The 15,715-nt window shown below is 44.1% G+C and overlaps 11 non-coding genes and 1 pseudogene across 11 annotated transcripts; all 12 read right to left on the bottom strand.

Moving 5' to 3' along the window:
* Positions 1-596: 596 nt before the first annotated feature.
* On the bottom strand, positions 597-787 carry LOC141274405 (U2 spliceosomal RNA). Its single transcript, XR_012322682.1, has one exon. It is a non-coding gene; the product is annotated as a U2 spliceosomal RNA (small nuclear RNA).
* A 1,112-nt stretch (positions 788-1,899) lies between these two features.
* On the bottom strand, positions 1,900-2,090 carry LOC141149611 (U2 spliceosomal RNA). Its single transcript, XR_012245902.1, has one exon. It is a non-coding gene; the product is annotated as a U2 spliceosomal RNA (small nuclear RNA).
* Positions 2,091-3,205: 1,115 nt separating this feature from the next.
* LOC141274404 (U2 spliceosomal RNA) lies at positions 3,206-3,396 on the bottom strand. The gene has a single exon (XR_012322681.1). It is a non-coding gene; the product is annotated as a U2 spliceosomal RNA (small nuclear RNA).
* A 1,112-nt stretch (positions 3,397-4,508) lies between these two features.
* LOC141274403 (U2 spliceosomal RNA) lies at positions 4,509-4,699 on the bottom strand. The gene has a single exon (XR_012322680.1). It is a non-coding gene; the product is annotated as a U2 spliceosomal RNA (small nuclear RNA).
* Positions 4,700-5,814: 1,115 nt separating this feature from the next.
* LOC141150172 (U2 spliceosomal RNA) lies at positions 5,815-5,996 on the bottom strand. The gene has a single exon (XR_012246438.1). It is a non-coding gene; the product is annotated as a U2 spliceosomal RNA (small nuclear RNA).
* A 1,107-nt stretch (positions 5,997-7,103) lies between these two features.
* Positions 7,104-7,268, bottom strand: LOC141151310 (U2 spliceosomal RNA; annotated as a pseudogene).
* Positions 7,269-8,383: 1,115 nt separating this feature from the next.
* Positions 8,384-8,574, bottom strand: LOC141274402 (U2 spliceosomal RNA). Its single transcript, XR_012322679.1, has one exon. It is a non-coding gene; the product is annotated as a U2 spliceosomal RNA (small nuclear RNA).
* A 1,115-nt stretch (positions 8,575-9,689) lies between these two features.
* LOC141274400 (U2 spliceosomal RNA) lies at positions 9,690-9,880 on the bottom strand. Its single transcript, XR_012322677.1, has one exon. It is a non-coding gene; the product is annotated as a U2 spliceosomal RNA (small nuclear RNA).
* A 1,115-nt stretch (positions 9,881-10,995) lies between these two features.
* Positions 10,996-11,186, bottom strand: LOC141274399 (U2 spliceosomal RNA). The gene has a single exon (XR_012322676.1). It is a non-coding gene; the product is annotated as a U2 spliceosomal RNA (small nuclear RNA).
* Positions 11,187-12,301: 1,115 nt separating this feature from the next.
* LOC141274398 (U2 spliceosomal RNA) lies at positions 12,302-12,492 on the bottom strand. Its single transcript, XR_012322675.1, has one exon. It is a non-coding gene; the product is annotated as a U2 spliceosomal RNA (small nuclear RNA).
* Positions 12,493-13,607: 1,115 nt separating this feature from the next.
* On the bottom strand, positions 13,608-13,798 carry LOC141274397 (U2 spliceosomal RNA). Its single transcript, XR_012322674.1, has one exon. It is a non-coding gene; the product is annotated as a U2 spliceosomal RNA (small nuclear RNA).
* Positions 13,799-14,913: 1,115 nt separating this feature from the next.
* LOC141150330 (U2 spliceosomal RNA) lies at positions 14,914-15,102 on the bottom strand. The gene has a single exon (XR_012246571.1). It is a non-coding gene; the product is annotated as a U2 spliceosomal RNA (small nuclear RNA).
* Between the last annotated feature and the right edge of the window lie 613 nt (positions 15,103-15,715).

Genomic DNA, 15,715 nt, shown 5'->3' with positions numbered 1-15,715 from the left:
AACAGAATGCCACAGACTAATCAACCAAACTTTTTGGGTTGGGTTCTCTTTTATAGTCTGCAGGCATTAAATGAAAGAAGTCAGTGTTCCAGCAGAGGGAGACAACGTTTCAGAAAAGGCATTGTAGCAAACCAAAAAAGAAATTTTAAGCGCAGCAGAGTAACCAGCGCACATACCTGTTAGCTCAGGTGAGTTTAAAAGGCTGCTGTTGATAACAAGGGCATTTGCTTAATAGATGGTGTGTGTGCAACAATATACTGAAAGGTCAATTATATTGTGCAGCTTATCTCACCACCTGTAGTTATTTAGGTGAAAGCTCCAAAATGCTTGCCTAATATGTCTGTTTATCCAAAAGGAAGTAAAAAGGGAGAGCTAGAAAGATAGCATTGCATCACATTACATGGCAATGCAATGCACAGTTGCTGAAGTTGAACCAAAATGAGCTTGTAATCTGGCTTCTGCAACTTTGAACATGAAAAATCCAATGAGGAGAAGAAAAGCAAAGCCAAAGAGTCCATCCCAAAATCCGACAAACAAGCAAAATGAACAAAAAACATTGAATTCAATTCTTTCTGATTTTAGAAACTGCATTAAAGAAGGGGTGCACCGGTCCTGGAGATACTGCAATACCAGGTCAATGCGTGGAGTGGACAGAGCAAGCTCTTTTTCCATCTCCCTGTTCTAAAAATCCATTTAATATATGGTCCCCAGATAGGGGACGTATCAGATATTAAACTGATAAGAACAGATACTACACTTGATCTTAGCCAAAAGGCCGAGAAGCGATAACCAGAATTGGTTTCAAACTACGGAGCCACCCAAGGATCCTGAAAAGTCCATTTGTGGAGATGAGCTCCTGGACTCCCGTTAAGAAGACATGTTGTCAACCTCTAGATCCCTTACATGCCTGCACTTTTCGGCTTGCTGCTGCTGCAATCCACGCGTTTTAGATCTGCATAACTCCACCTCTTTAAACACAGCACCTTCACCCCCTGCTGTTCCCACCCGCCTCAACACCGTTGGAAGGGAGGAGAACCAATTAAGGCGGGGGGTGGGGTGGAACGAGCAGCTGTCTACCCTTAGCAGGAGGGCTCCTGATTACATACCTCTCCTGCTGCTGCTGCTGGCTGTCCAGCAGCAGACTGAAGGTGGCTGCTGCTGTGCACAGGTATATAAAGGCTCAGAGCCTATTATGACACGCGCAGCCAGCGTTCCATTGCCACATTCCATCTACTGCAGGCAGGATACCTGGCTGGCTGAATGTCGCTGAGAAGCTCACAGAGACCGCCATAAGCAACAGTTTAACAGAATGCCACAGACTAATCAACCAAACTTTTTGGGTTGGGTTCTCTTTTATAGTCTGCAGGCATTAAATGAAAGAAGTCAGTGTTCCAGCAGAGGGAGACAACGTTTCAGAAAAGGCATTGTAGCAAACCAAAAAAGAAATTTTAAGCGCAGCAGAGTAACCAGCGCACATACCTGTTAGCTCAGGTGAGTTTAAAAGGCTGCTGTTGATAACAAGGGCATTTGCTAAATAGATGGTGTGTGTGCAACAATATACTGAAAGGTCAATTATATTGTGCAGCTTATCTCACCACCTGTAGTTATTTAGGTGAAAGCTCCAAAATGCTTGCCTAATATGTCTATTTATCCAAAAGGAAGTAAAAAGGGAGAGCTAGAAAGATAGCATTGCATCACATTACATGGCAATGCAATGCACAGTTGCTGAAGTTGAACCAAAATGAGCTTGTAATCTGGCTTCTGCAACTTTGAACATGAAAAATCCAATGAGGAGAAGAAAAGCAAAGCCAAAGAGTCCATCCCAAAATCCGACAAACAAGCAAAATGAACAAAAAACATTGAATTCAATTCTTTCTGATTTTAGAAACTGCATTAAAGAAGGGGTGCACCGGTCCTGGAGATACTGCAATACCAGATCAATGCGTGGAGTGGACAGAGCAAGCTCTTTTTCCATCTCCCTGTTCTAAAAATCCATTTAATATATGGTCCCCAGATAGGGGACGTATCAGATATTAAACTGATAAGAACAGATACTACACTTGATCTTAGCCAAAAGGCCGAGAAGCGATAACCAGAATTGGTTTCAAACTACGGAGCCACCCAAGGATCCTGAAAAGTCCATTTGTGGAGATGAGCTCCTGGACTCCCGTTAAGAAGACATGTTGTCAACCTCTAGATCCCTTACATGCCTGCACTTTTCGGCTTGCTGCTGCTGCAATCCACGCGTTTTAGATCTGCATAACTCCACCTCTTTAAACACAGCACCTTCACCCCCTGCTGTTCCCACCCGCCTCAACACCGTTGGAAGGGAGGAGAACCAATTAAGGCGGGGGGTGGGGTGGAACGAGCAGCTGTCTACCCTTAGCAGGAGGGCTCCTGATTACATACCTCTCCTGCTGCTGCTGCTGCTGGCTGTCCAGCAGCAGACTGAAGGTGGCTGCTGCTGTGCACAGGTATATAAAGGCTCAGAGCCTATTATGACACGCGCAGCCAGCGTTCCATTGCCACATTCCATCTACTGCAGGCAGGATACCTGGCTGGCTGAATGTCGCTGAGAAGCTCACAGAGACCGCCATAAGCAACAGTTTAACAGAATGCCACAGACTAATCAACCAAACTTTTTGGGTTGGGTTCTCTTTTATAGTCTGCAGGCATTAAATGAAAGAAGTCAGTGTTCCAGCAGAGGGAGACAACGTTTCAGAAAAGGCATTGTAGCAAACCAAAAAAGAAATTTTAAGTGCAGCAGAGTAACCAGCGCACATACCTGTTAGCTCAGGTGAGTTTAAAAGGCTGCTGTTGATAACAAGGGCATTTGCTAAATAGATGGTGTGTGTGCAACAATATACTGAAAGGTCAATTATATTGTGCAGCTTATCTCACCACCTGTAGTTATTTAGGTGAAAGCTCCAAAATGCTTGCCTAATATGTCTGTTTATCCAAAAGGAAGTAAAAAGGGAGAGCTAGAAAGATAGCATTGCATCACATTACATGGCAATGCAATGCACAGTTGCTGAAGTTGAACCAAAATGAGCTTGTAATCTGGCTTCTGCAACTTTGAACATGAAAAATCCAATGAGGAGAAGAAAAGCAAAGCCAAAGAGTCCATCCCAAAATCCGACAAACAAGCAAAATGAACAAAAAACATTGAATTCAATTCTTTCTGATTTTAGAAACTGCATTAAAGAAGGGGTGCACCGGTCCTGGAGATACTGCAATACCAGGTCAATGCGTGGAGTGGACAGAGCAAGCTCTTTTTCCATCTCCCTGTTCTAAAAATCCATTTAATATATGGTCCCCAGATAGGGGACGTATCAGATATTAAACTGATAAGAACAGATACTACACTTGATCTTAGCCAAAAGGCCGAGAAGCGATAACCAGAATTGGTTTCAAACTACGGAGCCACCCAAGGATCCTGAAAAGTCCATTTGTGGAGATGAGCTCCTGGACTCCCGTTAAGAAGACATGTTGTCAACCTCTAGATCCCTTACATGCCTGCACTTTTCGGCTTGCTGCTGCTGCAATCCACGCGTTTTAGATCTGCATAACTCCACCTCTTTAAACACAGCACCTTCACCCCCTGCTGTTCCCACCCGCCTCAACACCGTTGGAAGGGAGGAGAACCAATTAAGGCGGGGGGTGGGGTGGAACGAGCAGCTGTCTACCCTTAGCAGGAGGGCTCCTGATTACATACCTCTCCTGCTGCTGCTGCTGGCTGTCCAGCAGCAGACTGAAGGTGGCTGCTGCTGTGCACAGGTATATAAAGGCTCAGAGCCTATTATGACACGCGCAGCCAGCGTTCCATTGCCACATTCCATCTACTGCAGGCAGGATACCTGGCTGGCTGAATGTCGCTGAGAAGCTCACAGAGACCGCCATAAGCAACAGTTTAACAGAATGCCACAGACTAATCAACCAAACTTTTTGGGTTGGGTTCTCTTTTATAGTCTGCAGGCATTAAATGAAAGAAGTCAGTGTTCCAGCAGAGGGAGACAACGTTTCAGAAAAGGCATTGTAGCAAACCAAAAAAGAAATTTTAAGCGCAGCAGAGTAACCAGCGCACATACCTGTTAGCTCAGGTGAGTTTAAAAGGCTGCTGTTGATAACAAGGGCATTTGCTAAATAGATGGTGTGTGTGCAACAATATACTGAAAGGTCAATTATATTGTGCAGCTTATCTCACCACCTGTAGTTATTTAGGTGAAAGCTCCAAAATGCTTGCCTAATATGTCTATTTATCCAAAAGGAAGTAAAAAGGGAGAGCTAGAAAGATAGCATTGCATCACATTACATGGCAATGCAATGCACAGTTGCTGAAGTTGAACCAAAATGAGCTTGTAATCTGGCTTCTGCAACTTTGAACATGAAAAATCCAATGAGGAGAAGAAAAGCAAAGCCAAAGAGTCCATCCTAAAATCCGACAAACAAGCAAAATGAACAAAAAACATTGAATTCAATTCTTTCTGATTTTAGAAACTGCATTAAAGAAGGGGTGCACCGGTCCTGGAGATACTGCAATACCAGGTCAATGCGTGGAGTGGACAGAGCAAGCTCTTTTTCCATCTCCCTGTTCTAAAAATCCATTTAATATATGGTCCCCAGATAGGGGACGTATCAGATATTAAACTGATAAGAACAGATACTACACTTGATCTTAGCCAAAAGGCCGAGAAGCGATAACCAGAATTGGTTTCAAACTACGGAGCCACCCAAGGATCCTGAAAAGTCCATTTGTGGAGATGAGCTCCTGGACTCCCGTTAAGAAGACATGTTGTCAACCTCTAGATCCCTTACATGCCTGCACTTTTCGGCTTGCTGCTGCTGCAATCCACGCGTTTTAGATCTGCATAACTCCACCTCTTTAAACACAGCACCTTCACCCCCTGCTGTTCCCACCCGCCTCAACACCGTTGGAAGGGAGGAGAACCAATTAAGGCGGGGGGTGGGGTGGAACGAGCAGCTGTCTACCCTTAGCAGGAGGGCTCCTGATTACATACCTCTCCTGCTGCTGCTGCTGCTGGCTGTCCAGCAGCAGACTGAAGGTGGCTGCTGCTGTGCACAGGTATATAAAGGCTCAGAGCCTATTATGACACGCGCAGCCAGCGTTCCATTGCCACATTCCATCTACTGCAGGCAGGATACCTGGCTGGCTGAATGTCGCTGAGAAGCTCACAGAGACCGCCATAAGCAACAGTTTAACAGAATGCCACAGACTAATCAACCAAACTTTTTGGGTTGGGTTCTCTTTTATAGTCTGCAGGCATTAAATGAAAGAAGTCAGTGTTCCAGCAGAGGGAGACAACGTTTCAGAAAAGGCATTGTAGCAAACCAAAAAAGAAATTTTAAGCGCAGCAGAGTAACCAGCGCACATACCTGTTAGCTCAGGTGAGTTTAAAAGGCTGCTGTTGATAACAAGGGCATTTGCTAAATAGATGGTGTGTGTGCAACAATATACTGAAAGGTCAATTATATTGTGCAGCTTATCTCACCACCTGTAGTTATTTAGGTGAAAGCTCCAAAATGCTTGCCTAATATGTCTGTTTATCCAAAAGGAAGTAAAAAGGGAGAGCTAGAAAGATAGCATTGCATCACATTACATGGCAATGCAATGCACAGTTGCTGAAGTTGAACCAAAATGAGCTTGTAATCTGGCTTCTGCAACTTTGAACATGAAAAATCCAATGAGGAGAAGAAAAGCAAAGCCAAAGAGTCCATCCCAAAATCCGACAAACAAGCAAAATGAACAAAAAACATTGAATTCAATTCTTTCTGATTTTAGAAACTGCATTAAAGAAGGGGTGCACCGGTCCTGGAGATACTGCAATACCAGGTCAATGCGTGGAGTGGACAGAGCAAGCTCTTTTTCCATCTCCCTGCTCTAAAAATCCATTTAATATATGGTCCCCAGATAGGGGACGTATCAGATATTAAACTGATAAGAACAGATACTAGAATCATAGAATCATAGAATCATAGAATGGTAGAGTTGGAAGGGACCTCCTGGGTCATCTGGTCCAACCCCCTGCTCAAAGCAGGATTCACTAGATCATCTCAGACAGATGTCTGTCCAGCCTCTGTTTGAAGACGTCCATTGAAGGGGAACTCACCACCTCTCGTGGCAGCCTGTTCCACTCATTAATCACCCTAACTGTCAAAAAGTTTTTTCTAATATCTAATCTGTGTCTCCTCCCATTTAGTTTCATCCCATTGCTTCTAGTCTTTCCTTGTGCAAATGAGAATAAAGATGATCCTTCTACAATGTGACAGCCCTTGACATATTTGTAGACAGCTATTAAGTCTCCTCTCAGTCTTCTTTTTTGCAAGCTAAACATTCCCAAATCCTGCAACCGTTCCTCATAGGACATGGTTTGCAGACCAGTCACCATTCTGGTCGCTCTTCTCTGAACTTGCTCCAGTTTGTCTATGTCTTTTTTAAAATGTGGTGCCCAAAACTGTACACAGTATTCCAGATGAGGTCTGACCAAAGAGGAGTAAAGACCGATAATGACTTCACGTGATCTAGACTGTATGCTTCTGTTAATACATCCCAGAATTGTATTTGCCTTTTTTGCTGCTGCATCACACTGTTGACTCATGTTCAGTCTATGATCTATTAGTATACCTAAGTCTTTTTCACATGTACTGTTGCTTAGCTCTATTCCTCCCATTCTGTATATGCTTTTTTCATTTTTATTGCCCAGATGTAGTACTTTGCATTTTTCCCTGTTAAAAACCATTCTGTTGGTTGCTGCCCACTGCTCCAGTTTATTTAGGTCTTTTTGAATCCTCTCTCTCTCTTCTATAGTATTAGCTATCCCTCCTAGCTTTGTGTCATCAGCAAATTTAATCAGTTTACCCTCAATTCCTTCATCTAAATCATTGATAAAGATGTTGAACAATACAGGTCCCAGGACGGAGCCCTGTGGTACCCCACTTGAGACATTCATCCAGCTGGATGTGAAGCCATTTACAACCACCCTTTGAGTCCGATCACTAAGCCAGTTATGAATCCACCTAACAGTAGCCTGGTCCATTGCATACTTGGTCATTTTTTCAATAAGGATGATGTGAGATACTTTGTCAAATGCTTTGCTGAAGTCAAGATATACTATATCTACAGCATTTCCCTGATCCACCCAGTCAGTGATTCTGTCATAGAAGGAAATTAAGTTAGTCTGACATGATCTTACACTTGATCTTAGCCAACTTGACTACACTTGATCTTAGCCAAAAGGCCGAGAAGCGATAACCAGAATTGGTTTCAAACTACGGAGCCACCCAAGGATCCTGAAAAGTCCATTTGTGGAGATGAGCTCCTGTACTCCCGTTAAGAAGACATGTTGTCAACCTCTAGATCCCTTACATGCCTGCACTTTTCGGCTTGCTGCTGCTGCAATCCACGCGTTTTAGATCTGCATAACTCCACCTCTTTAAACACAGCACCTTCACCCCCTGCTGTTCCCACCCGCCTCAACACCGTTGGAAGGGAGGAGAACCAATTAAGGCGGGGGGTGGGGTGGAACGAGCAGCTGTCTACCCTTAGCAGGAGGGCTCCTGATTACATACCTCTCCTGCTGCTGCTGCTGCTGGCTGTCCAGCAGCAGACTGAAGGTGGCTGCTGCTGTGCACAGGTATATAAAGGCTCAGAGCCTATTATGACACGCGCAGCCAGCGTTCCATTGCCACATTCCATCTACTGCAGGCAGGATACCTGGCTGGCTGAATGTCGCTGAGAAGCTCACAGAGACCGCCATAAGCAACAGTTTAACAGAATGCCACAGACTAATCAACCAAACTTTTTGGGTTGGGTTCTGTTTTATAGTCTGCAGGCATTAAATGAAAGAAGTCAGTGTTCCAGCAGAGGGAGACAACGTTTCAGAAAAGGCATTGTAGCAAACCAAAAAAGAAATTTTAAGCGCAGCAGAGTAACCAGCGCACATACCTGTTAGCTCAGGTGAGTTTAAAAGGCTGCTGTTGATAACAAGGGCATTTGCTAAATAGATGGTGTGTGTGCAACAATATACTGAAAGGTCAATTATATTGTGCAGCTTATCTCACCACCTGTAGTTATTTAGGTGAAAGCTCCAAAATGCTTGCCTAATATGTCTGTTTATCCAAAAGGAAGTAAAAAGGGAGAGCTAGAAAGATAGCATTGCATCACATTACATAGCAATGCAATGCACAGTTGCTGAAGTTGAACCAAAATGAGCTTGTAATCTGGCTTCTGCAACTTTGAACATGAAAAATCCAATGAGGAGAAGAAAAGCAAAGCCAAAGAGTCCATCCCAAAATCCGACAAACAAGCAAAATGAACAAAAAACATTGAATTCAATTCTTTCTGATTTTAGAAACTGCATTAAAGAAGGGGTGCACCGGTCCTGGAGATACTGCAATACCAGGTCAATGCGTGGAGTGGACAGAGCAAGCTCTTTTTCCATCTCCCTGTTCTAAAAATCCATTTAATATATGGTCCCCAGATAGGGGACGTATCAGATATTAAACTGATAAGAACAGATACTACACTTGATCTTAGCCAAAAGGCCGAGAAGCGATAACCAGAATTGGTTTCAAACTACGGAGCCACCCAAGGATCCTGAAAAGTCCATTTGTGGAGATGAGCTCCTGGACTCCCGTTAAGAAGACATGTTGTCAACCTCTAGATCCCTTACATGCCTGCACTTTTCGGCTTGCTGCTGCTGCAATCCACGCGTTTTAGATCTGCATAACTCCACCTCTTTAAACACAGCACCTTCACCCCCTGCTGTTCCCACCCGCCTCAACACCGTTGGAAGGGAGGAGAACCAATTAAGGCGGGGGGTGGGGTGGAACGAGCAGCTGTCTACCCTTAGCAGGAGGGCTCCTGATTACATACCTCTCCTGCTGCTGCTGCTGCTGGCTGTCCAGCAGCAGACTGAAGGTGGCTGCTGCTGTGCACAGGTATATAAAGGCTCAGAGCCTATTATGACACGCGCAGCCAGCGTTCCATTGCCACATTCCATCTACTGCAGGCAGGATACCTGGCTGGCTGAATGTCGCTGAGAAGCTCACAGAGACCGCCATAAGCAACAGTTTAACAGAATGCCACAGACTAATCAACCAAACTTTTTGGGTTGGGTTCTCTTTTATAGTCTGCAGGCATTAAATGAAAGAAGTCAGTGTTCCAGCAGAGGGAGACAACGTTTCAGAAAAGGCATTGTAGCAAACCAAAAAAGAAATTTTAAGCGCAGCAGAGTAACCAGCGCACATACCTGTTAGCTCAGGTGAGTTTAAAAGGCTGCTGTTGATAACAAGGGCATTTGCTAAATAGATGGTGTGTGTGCAACAATATACTGAAAGGTCAATTATATTGTGCAGCTTATCTCACCACCTGTAGTTATTTAGGTGAAAGCTCCAAAATGCTTGCCTAATATGTCTGTTTATCCAAAAGGAAGTAAAAAGGGAGAGCTAGAAAGATAGCATTGCATCACATTACATGGCAATGCAATGCACAGTTGCTGAAGTTGAACCAAAATGAGCTTGTAATCTGGCTTCTGCAACTTTGAACATGAAAAATCCAATGAGGAGAAGAAAAGCAAAGCCAAAGAGTCCATCCCAAAATCCGACAAACAAGCAAAATGAACAAAAAACATTGAATTCAATTCTTTCTGATTTTAGAAACTGCATTAAAGAAGGGGTGCACCGGTCCTGGAGATACTGCAATACCAGGTCAATGCGTGGAGTGGACAGAGCAAGCTCTTTTTCCATCTCCCTGTTCTAAAAATCCATTTAATATATGGTCCCCAGATAGGGGACGTATCAGATATTAAACTGATAAGAACAGATACTACACTTGATCTTAGCCAAAAGGCCGAGAAGCGATAACCAGAATTGGTATCAAACTACGGAGCCACCCAAGGATCCTGAAAAGTCCATTTGTGGAGATGAGCTCCTGGACTCCCGTTAAGAAGACATGTTGTCAACCTCTAGATCCCTTACATGCCTGCACTTTTCGGCTTGCTGCTGCTGCAATCCACGCGTTTTAGATCTGCATAACTCCACCTCTTTAAACACAGCACCTTCACCCCCTGCTGTTCCCACCCGCCTCAACACCGTTGGAAGGGAGGAGAACCAATTAAGGCGGGGGGTGGGGTGGAACGAGCAGCTGTCTACCCTTAGCAGGAGGGCTCCTGATTACATACCTCTCCTGCTGCTGCTGCTGCTGGCTGTCCAGCAGCAGACTGAAGGTGGCTGCTGCTGTGCACAGGTATATAAAGGCTCAGAGCCTATTATGACACGCGCAGCCAGCGTTCCATTGCCACATTCCATCTACTGCAGGCAGGATACCTGGCTGGCTGAATGTCGCTGAGAAGCTCACAGAGACCGCCATAAGCAACAGTTTAACAGAATGCCACAGACTAATCAACCAAACTTTTTGGGTTGGGTTCTCTTTTATAGTCTGCAGGCATTAAATGAAAGAAGTCAGTGTTCCAGCAGAGGGAGACAACATTTCAGAAAAGGCATTGTAGCAAACCAAAAAAGAAATTTTAAGCGCAGCAGAGTAACCAGCGCACATACCTGTTAGCTCAGGTGAGTTTAAAAGGCTGCTGTTGATAACAAGGGCATTTGCTAAATAGATGGTGTGTGTGCAACAATATACTGAAAGGTCAATTATATTGTGCAGCTTATCTCACCACCTGTAGTTATTTAGGTGAAAGCTCCAAAATGCTTGCCTAATATGTCTGTTTATCCAAAAGGAAGTAAAAAGGGAGAGCTAGAAAGATAGCATTGCATCACATTACATGGCAATGCAATGCACAGTTGCTGAAGTTGAACCAAAATGAGCTTGTAATCTGGCTTCTGCAACTTTGAACATGAAAAATCCAATGAGGAGAAGAAAAGCAAAGCCAAAGAGTCCATCCCAAAATCCGACAAACAAGCAAAATGAACAAAAAACATTGAATTCAATTCTTTCTGATTTTAGAAACTGCATTAAAGAAGGGGTGCACCGGTCCTGGAGATACTGCAATACCAGGTCAATGCGTGGAGTGGACAGAGCAAGCTCTTTTTCCATCTCCCTGTTCTAAAAATCCATTTAATATATGGTCCCCAGATAGGGGACGTATCAGATATTAAACTGATAAGAACAGATACTACACTTGATCTTAGCCAAAAGGCCGAGAAGCGATAACCAGAATTGGTTTCAAACTACGGAGCCACCCAAGGATCCTGAAAAGTCCATTTGTGGAGATGAGCTCCTGGACTCCCGTTAAGAAGACATGTTGTCAACCTCTAGATCCCTTACATGCCTGCACTTTTCGGCTTGCTGCTGCTGCAATCCACGCGTTTTAGATCTGCATAACTCCACCTCTTTAAACACAGCACCTTCACCCCCTGCTGTTCCCACCCGCCTCAACACCGTTGGAAGGGAGGAGAACCAATTAAGGCGGGGGGTGGGGTGGAACGAGCAGCTGTCTACCCTTAGCAGGAGGGCTCCTGATTACATACCTCTCCTGCTGCTGCTGCTGCTGGCTGTCCAGCAGCAGACTGAAGGTGGCTGCTGCTGTGCACAGGTATATAAAGGCTCAGAGCCTATTATGACACGCGCAGCCAGCGTTCCATTGCCACATTCCATCTACTGCAGGCAGGATACCTGGCTGGCTGAATGTCGCTGAGAAGCTCACAGAGACCGCCATAAGCAACAGTTTAACAGAATGCCACAGACTAATCAACCAAACTTTTTGGGTTGGGTTCTCTTTTATAGTCTGCAGGCATTAAATGAAAGAAGTCAGTGTTCCAGCAGAGGGAGACAACGTTTCAGAAAAGGCATTGTAGCAAACCAAAAAAGAAATTTTAAGCGCAGCAGAGTAACCAGCGCACATACCTGTTAGCTCAGGTGAGTTTAAAAGGCTGCTGTTGATAACAAGGGCATTTGCTAAATAGATGGTGTGTGTGCAACAATATACTGAAAGGTCAATTATATTGTGCAGCTTATCTCACCACCTGTAGTTATTTAGGTGAAAGCTCCAAAATGCTTGCCTAATATGTCTGTTTATCCAAAAGGAAGTAAAAAGGGAGAGCTAGAAAGATAGCATTGCATCACATTACATGGCAATGCAATGCACAGTTGCTGAAGTTGAACCAAAATGAGCTTGTAATCTGGCTTCTGCAACTTTGAACATGAAAAATCCAATGAGGAGAAGAAAAGCAAAGCCAAAGAGTCCATCCCAAAATCCGACAAACAAGCAAAATGAACAAAAAACATTGAATTCAATTCTTTCTGATTTTAGAAACTGCATTAAAGAAGGGGTGCACCGGTCCTGGAGATACTGCAATACCAGGTCAATGCGTGGAGTGGACAGAGCAAGCTCTTTTTCCATCTCCCTGTTCTAAAAATCCATTTAATATATGGTCCCCAGATAGGGGACGTATCAGATATTAAACTGATAAGAACAGATACTACACTTGATCTTAGCCAAAAGGCCGAGAAGCGATAACCAGAATTGGTTTCAAACTACGGAGCCACCCAAGGATCCTGAAAAGTCCATTTGTGGAGATGAGCTCCTGGACTCCCGTTAAGAAGACATGTTGTCAACCTCTAGATCCCTTACATGCCTGCACTTTTCGGCTTGCTGCTGCTGCAATCCACGCGTTTTAGATCTGCATAACTCCACCTCTTTAAACACAGCACCTTCACCCCCTGCTGTTCCCACCCGCCTCAACACCGTTGGAAGGGAGGAGAACCAATTAAGGCGGGGGGTGGGGTGGAACGAGCAGCTGTCTACCCTTAGCAGGAGGGCTCCTGATTACATACCTCTCCTGCTGCTGCTGCTGCTGGCTGTCCAGCAGCAGACTGAAGGTGGCTGCTGCTGTGCACAGGTATATAAAGGCTCAGAGCCTATTATGACACGCGCAGCCAGCGTTCCATTGCCACATTCCATCTACTGCAGGCAGGATACCTGGCTGGCTGAATGTCGCTGAGAAGCTCACAGAGACCGCCATAAGCAACAGTTTAACAGAATGCCACAGACTAATCAACCAAACTTTTTGGGTTGGGTTCTCTTTTATAGTCTGCAGGCATTAAATGAAAGAAGTCAGTGTTCCAGCAGAGGGAGACAACGTTTCAGAAAAGGCATTGTAGCAAACCAAAAAAGAAATTTTAAGCGCAGCAGAGAAACCAGCGCACATACCTGTTAGCTCAGGTGAGTTTAAAAGGCTGCTGTTGATAACAAGGGCATTTGCTAAATAGATGGTGTGTGTGCAACAATATACTGAAAGGTCAATTATATTGTGCAGCTTATCTCACCACCTGTAGTTATTTAGGTGAAAGCTCCAAAATGCTTGCCTAATATGTCTGTTTATCCAAAAGGAAGTAAAAAGGGAGAGCTAGAAAGATAGCATTGCATCACATTACATGGCAATGCAATGCACAGTTGCTGAAGTTGAACCAAAATGAGCTTGTAATCTGGCTTCTGCAACTTTGAACATGAAAAATCCAATGAGGAGAAGAAAAGCAAAGCCAAAGAGTCCATCCCAAAATCCGACAAACAAGCAAAATGAACAAAAAACATTGAATTCAATTCTTTCTGATTTTAGAAACTGCATTAAAGAAGGGGTGCACCGGTCCTGGAGATACTGCAATACCAGGTCAATGCGTGGAGTGGACAGAGCAAGCTCTTTTTCCATCTCCCTGTTCTAAAAATCCATTTAATATATGGTCCCCAGATAGGGGACGTATCAGATATTAAACTGATAAGAACAGATACTACACTTGATCTTAGCCAAAAGGCCGAGAAGCGATAACCAGAATTGGTTTCAAACTACGGAGCCACCCAAGGATCCTGAAAAGTCCATTTGTGGAGATGAGCTCCTGGACTCCCGTTAAGAAGACATGTTGTCAACCTCTAGATCCCTTACATGCCTGCACTTTTCGGCTTGCTGCTGCTGCAATCCACGCGTTTTAGATCTGCATAACTCCACCTCTTTAAACACAGCACCTTCACCCCCTGCTGTTCCCACCCGCCTCAACACCGTTGGAAGGGAGGAGAACCAATTAAGGCGGGGGGTGGGGTGGAACGAGCAGCTGTCTACCCTTAGCAGGAGGGCTCCTGATTACATACCTCTCCTGCTGCTGCTGCTGCTGGCTGTCCAGCAGCAGACTGAAGGTGGCTGCTGCTGTGCACAGGTATATAAAGGCTCAGAGCCTATTATGACACGCGCAGCCAGCGTTCCATTGACACATTCCATCTACTGCAGGCAGGATACCTGGCTGGCTGAATGTCGCTGAGAAGCTCACAGAGACCGCCATAAGCAACAGTTTAACAGAATGCCACAGACTAATCAACCAAACTTTTTGGGTTGGGTTCTCTTTTATAGTCTGCAGGCATTAAATGAAAGAAGTCAGTGTTCCAGCAGAGGGAGACAACGTTTCAGAAAAGGCATTGTAGCAAACCAAAAAAGAAATTTTAAGCGCAGCAGAGTAACCAGCGCACATACCTGTTAGCTCAGGTGAGTTTAAAAGGCTGCTGTTGATAACAAGGGCATTTGCTAAATAGATGGTGTGTGTGCAACAATATACTGAAAGGTCAATTATATTGTGCAGCTTATCTCACCACCTGTAGTTATTTAGGTGAAAGCTCCAAAATGCTTGCCTAATATGTCTGTTTATCCAAAAGGAAGTAAAAAGGGAGAGCTAGAAAGATAGCATTGCATCACATTACATGGCAATGCAATGCACAGTTGCTGAAGTTGAACCAAAATGAGCTTGTAATCTGGCTTCTGCAACTTTGAACATGAAAAATCCAATGAGGAGAAGAAAAGCAAAGCCAAAGAGTCCATCCCAAAATCCGACAAACAAGCAAAATGAACAAAAAACATTGAATTCAATTCTTTCTGATTTTAGAAACTGCATTAAAGAAGGGGTGCACCGGTCCTGGAGATACTGCAATACCAGGTCAATGCGTGGAGTGGACAGAGCAAGCTCTTTTTCCATCTCCCTGTTCTAAAAATCCATTTAATATATGGTCCCCAGATAGGGGACGTATCAGATATTAAACTGATAAGAACAGATTTTTTTTTTTTTTAAAACCACTCAGGTTTAGATATAAGCAAACAGTTAACCAGACTTCGTCATAAGTTATACTGCCACTTCATAAGCATCATTGTGGTTTCTTTATTAAAGTATTATTCAACAAAAATACAAACAAGTAATCCTATGCCAGAGACATTTCCAGAAAAAATATCAACGGTATTTAACCATATCCTGCCACTTAAGGTATTTCCACACACCTTCAGAATCTGTTCCACCACCACCACCTTCTCTTGTATCCCACAAATAGATTACATATAGTCTTGCTAAGATCAACCTAATACAATCATTTACTGTTAAATTTACTCTTTTAAACACACACAAATTTCTCACATCCCACAAGCTCTCCTGCACACACACCATAATAAACCACATCATCCTTTCTAGGCCACGACGACTAGCACCAAAACCAAACATAGCCACTCTCCAATCAATAAACTTCACACCAGTAACCCCTTTACACAGTCCACCCACACCTTTCCACACATCATACGCAAAATTACAATCCCACATAAGGTGCCTCACCGTCTCATTCGCTCCACAACCATCCCTTGGACATACTGCAGATCTTATGAGATCTCTTTTCTTCTGAAAATCCCTCACTGGCAAAATATTATGAAGGCCCATCCA

Source organism: Phyllobates terribilis, unplaced genomic scaffold, assembly GCF_046119375.1.
Source record: "Phyllobates terribilis strain yellow unplaced genomic scaffold, ASM4611937v1 Scaffold_5__5_contigs__length_657084704, whole genome shotgun sequence".
Lineage (NCBI taxonomy): Eukaryota > Metazoa > Chordata > Amphibia > Anura > Dendrobatidae > Phyllobates > Phyllobates terribilis.
The sequence above is the reverse complement of the archived record's forward strand: the minus strand, read 5'-3'. Positions and strand labels throughout refer to the sequence as shown.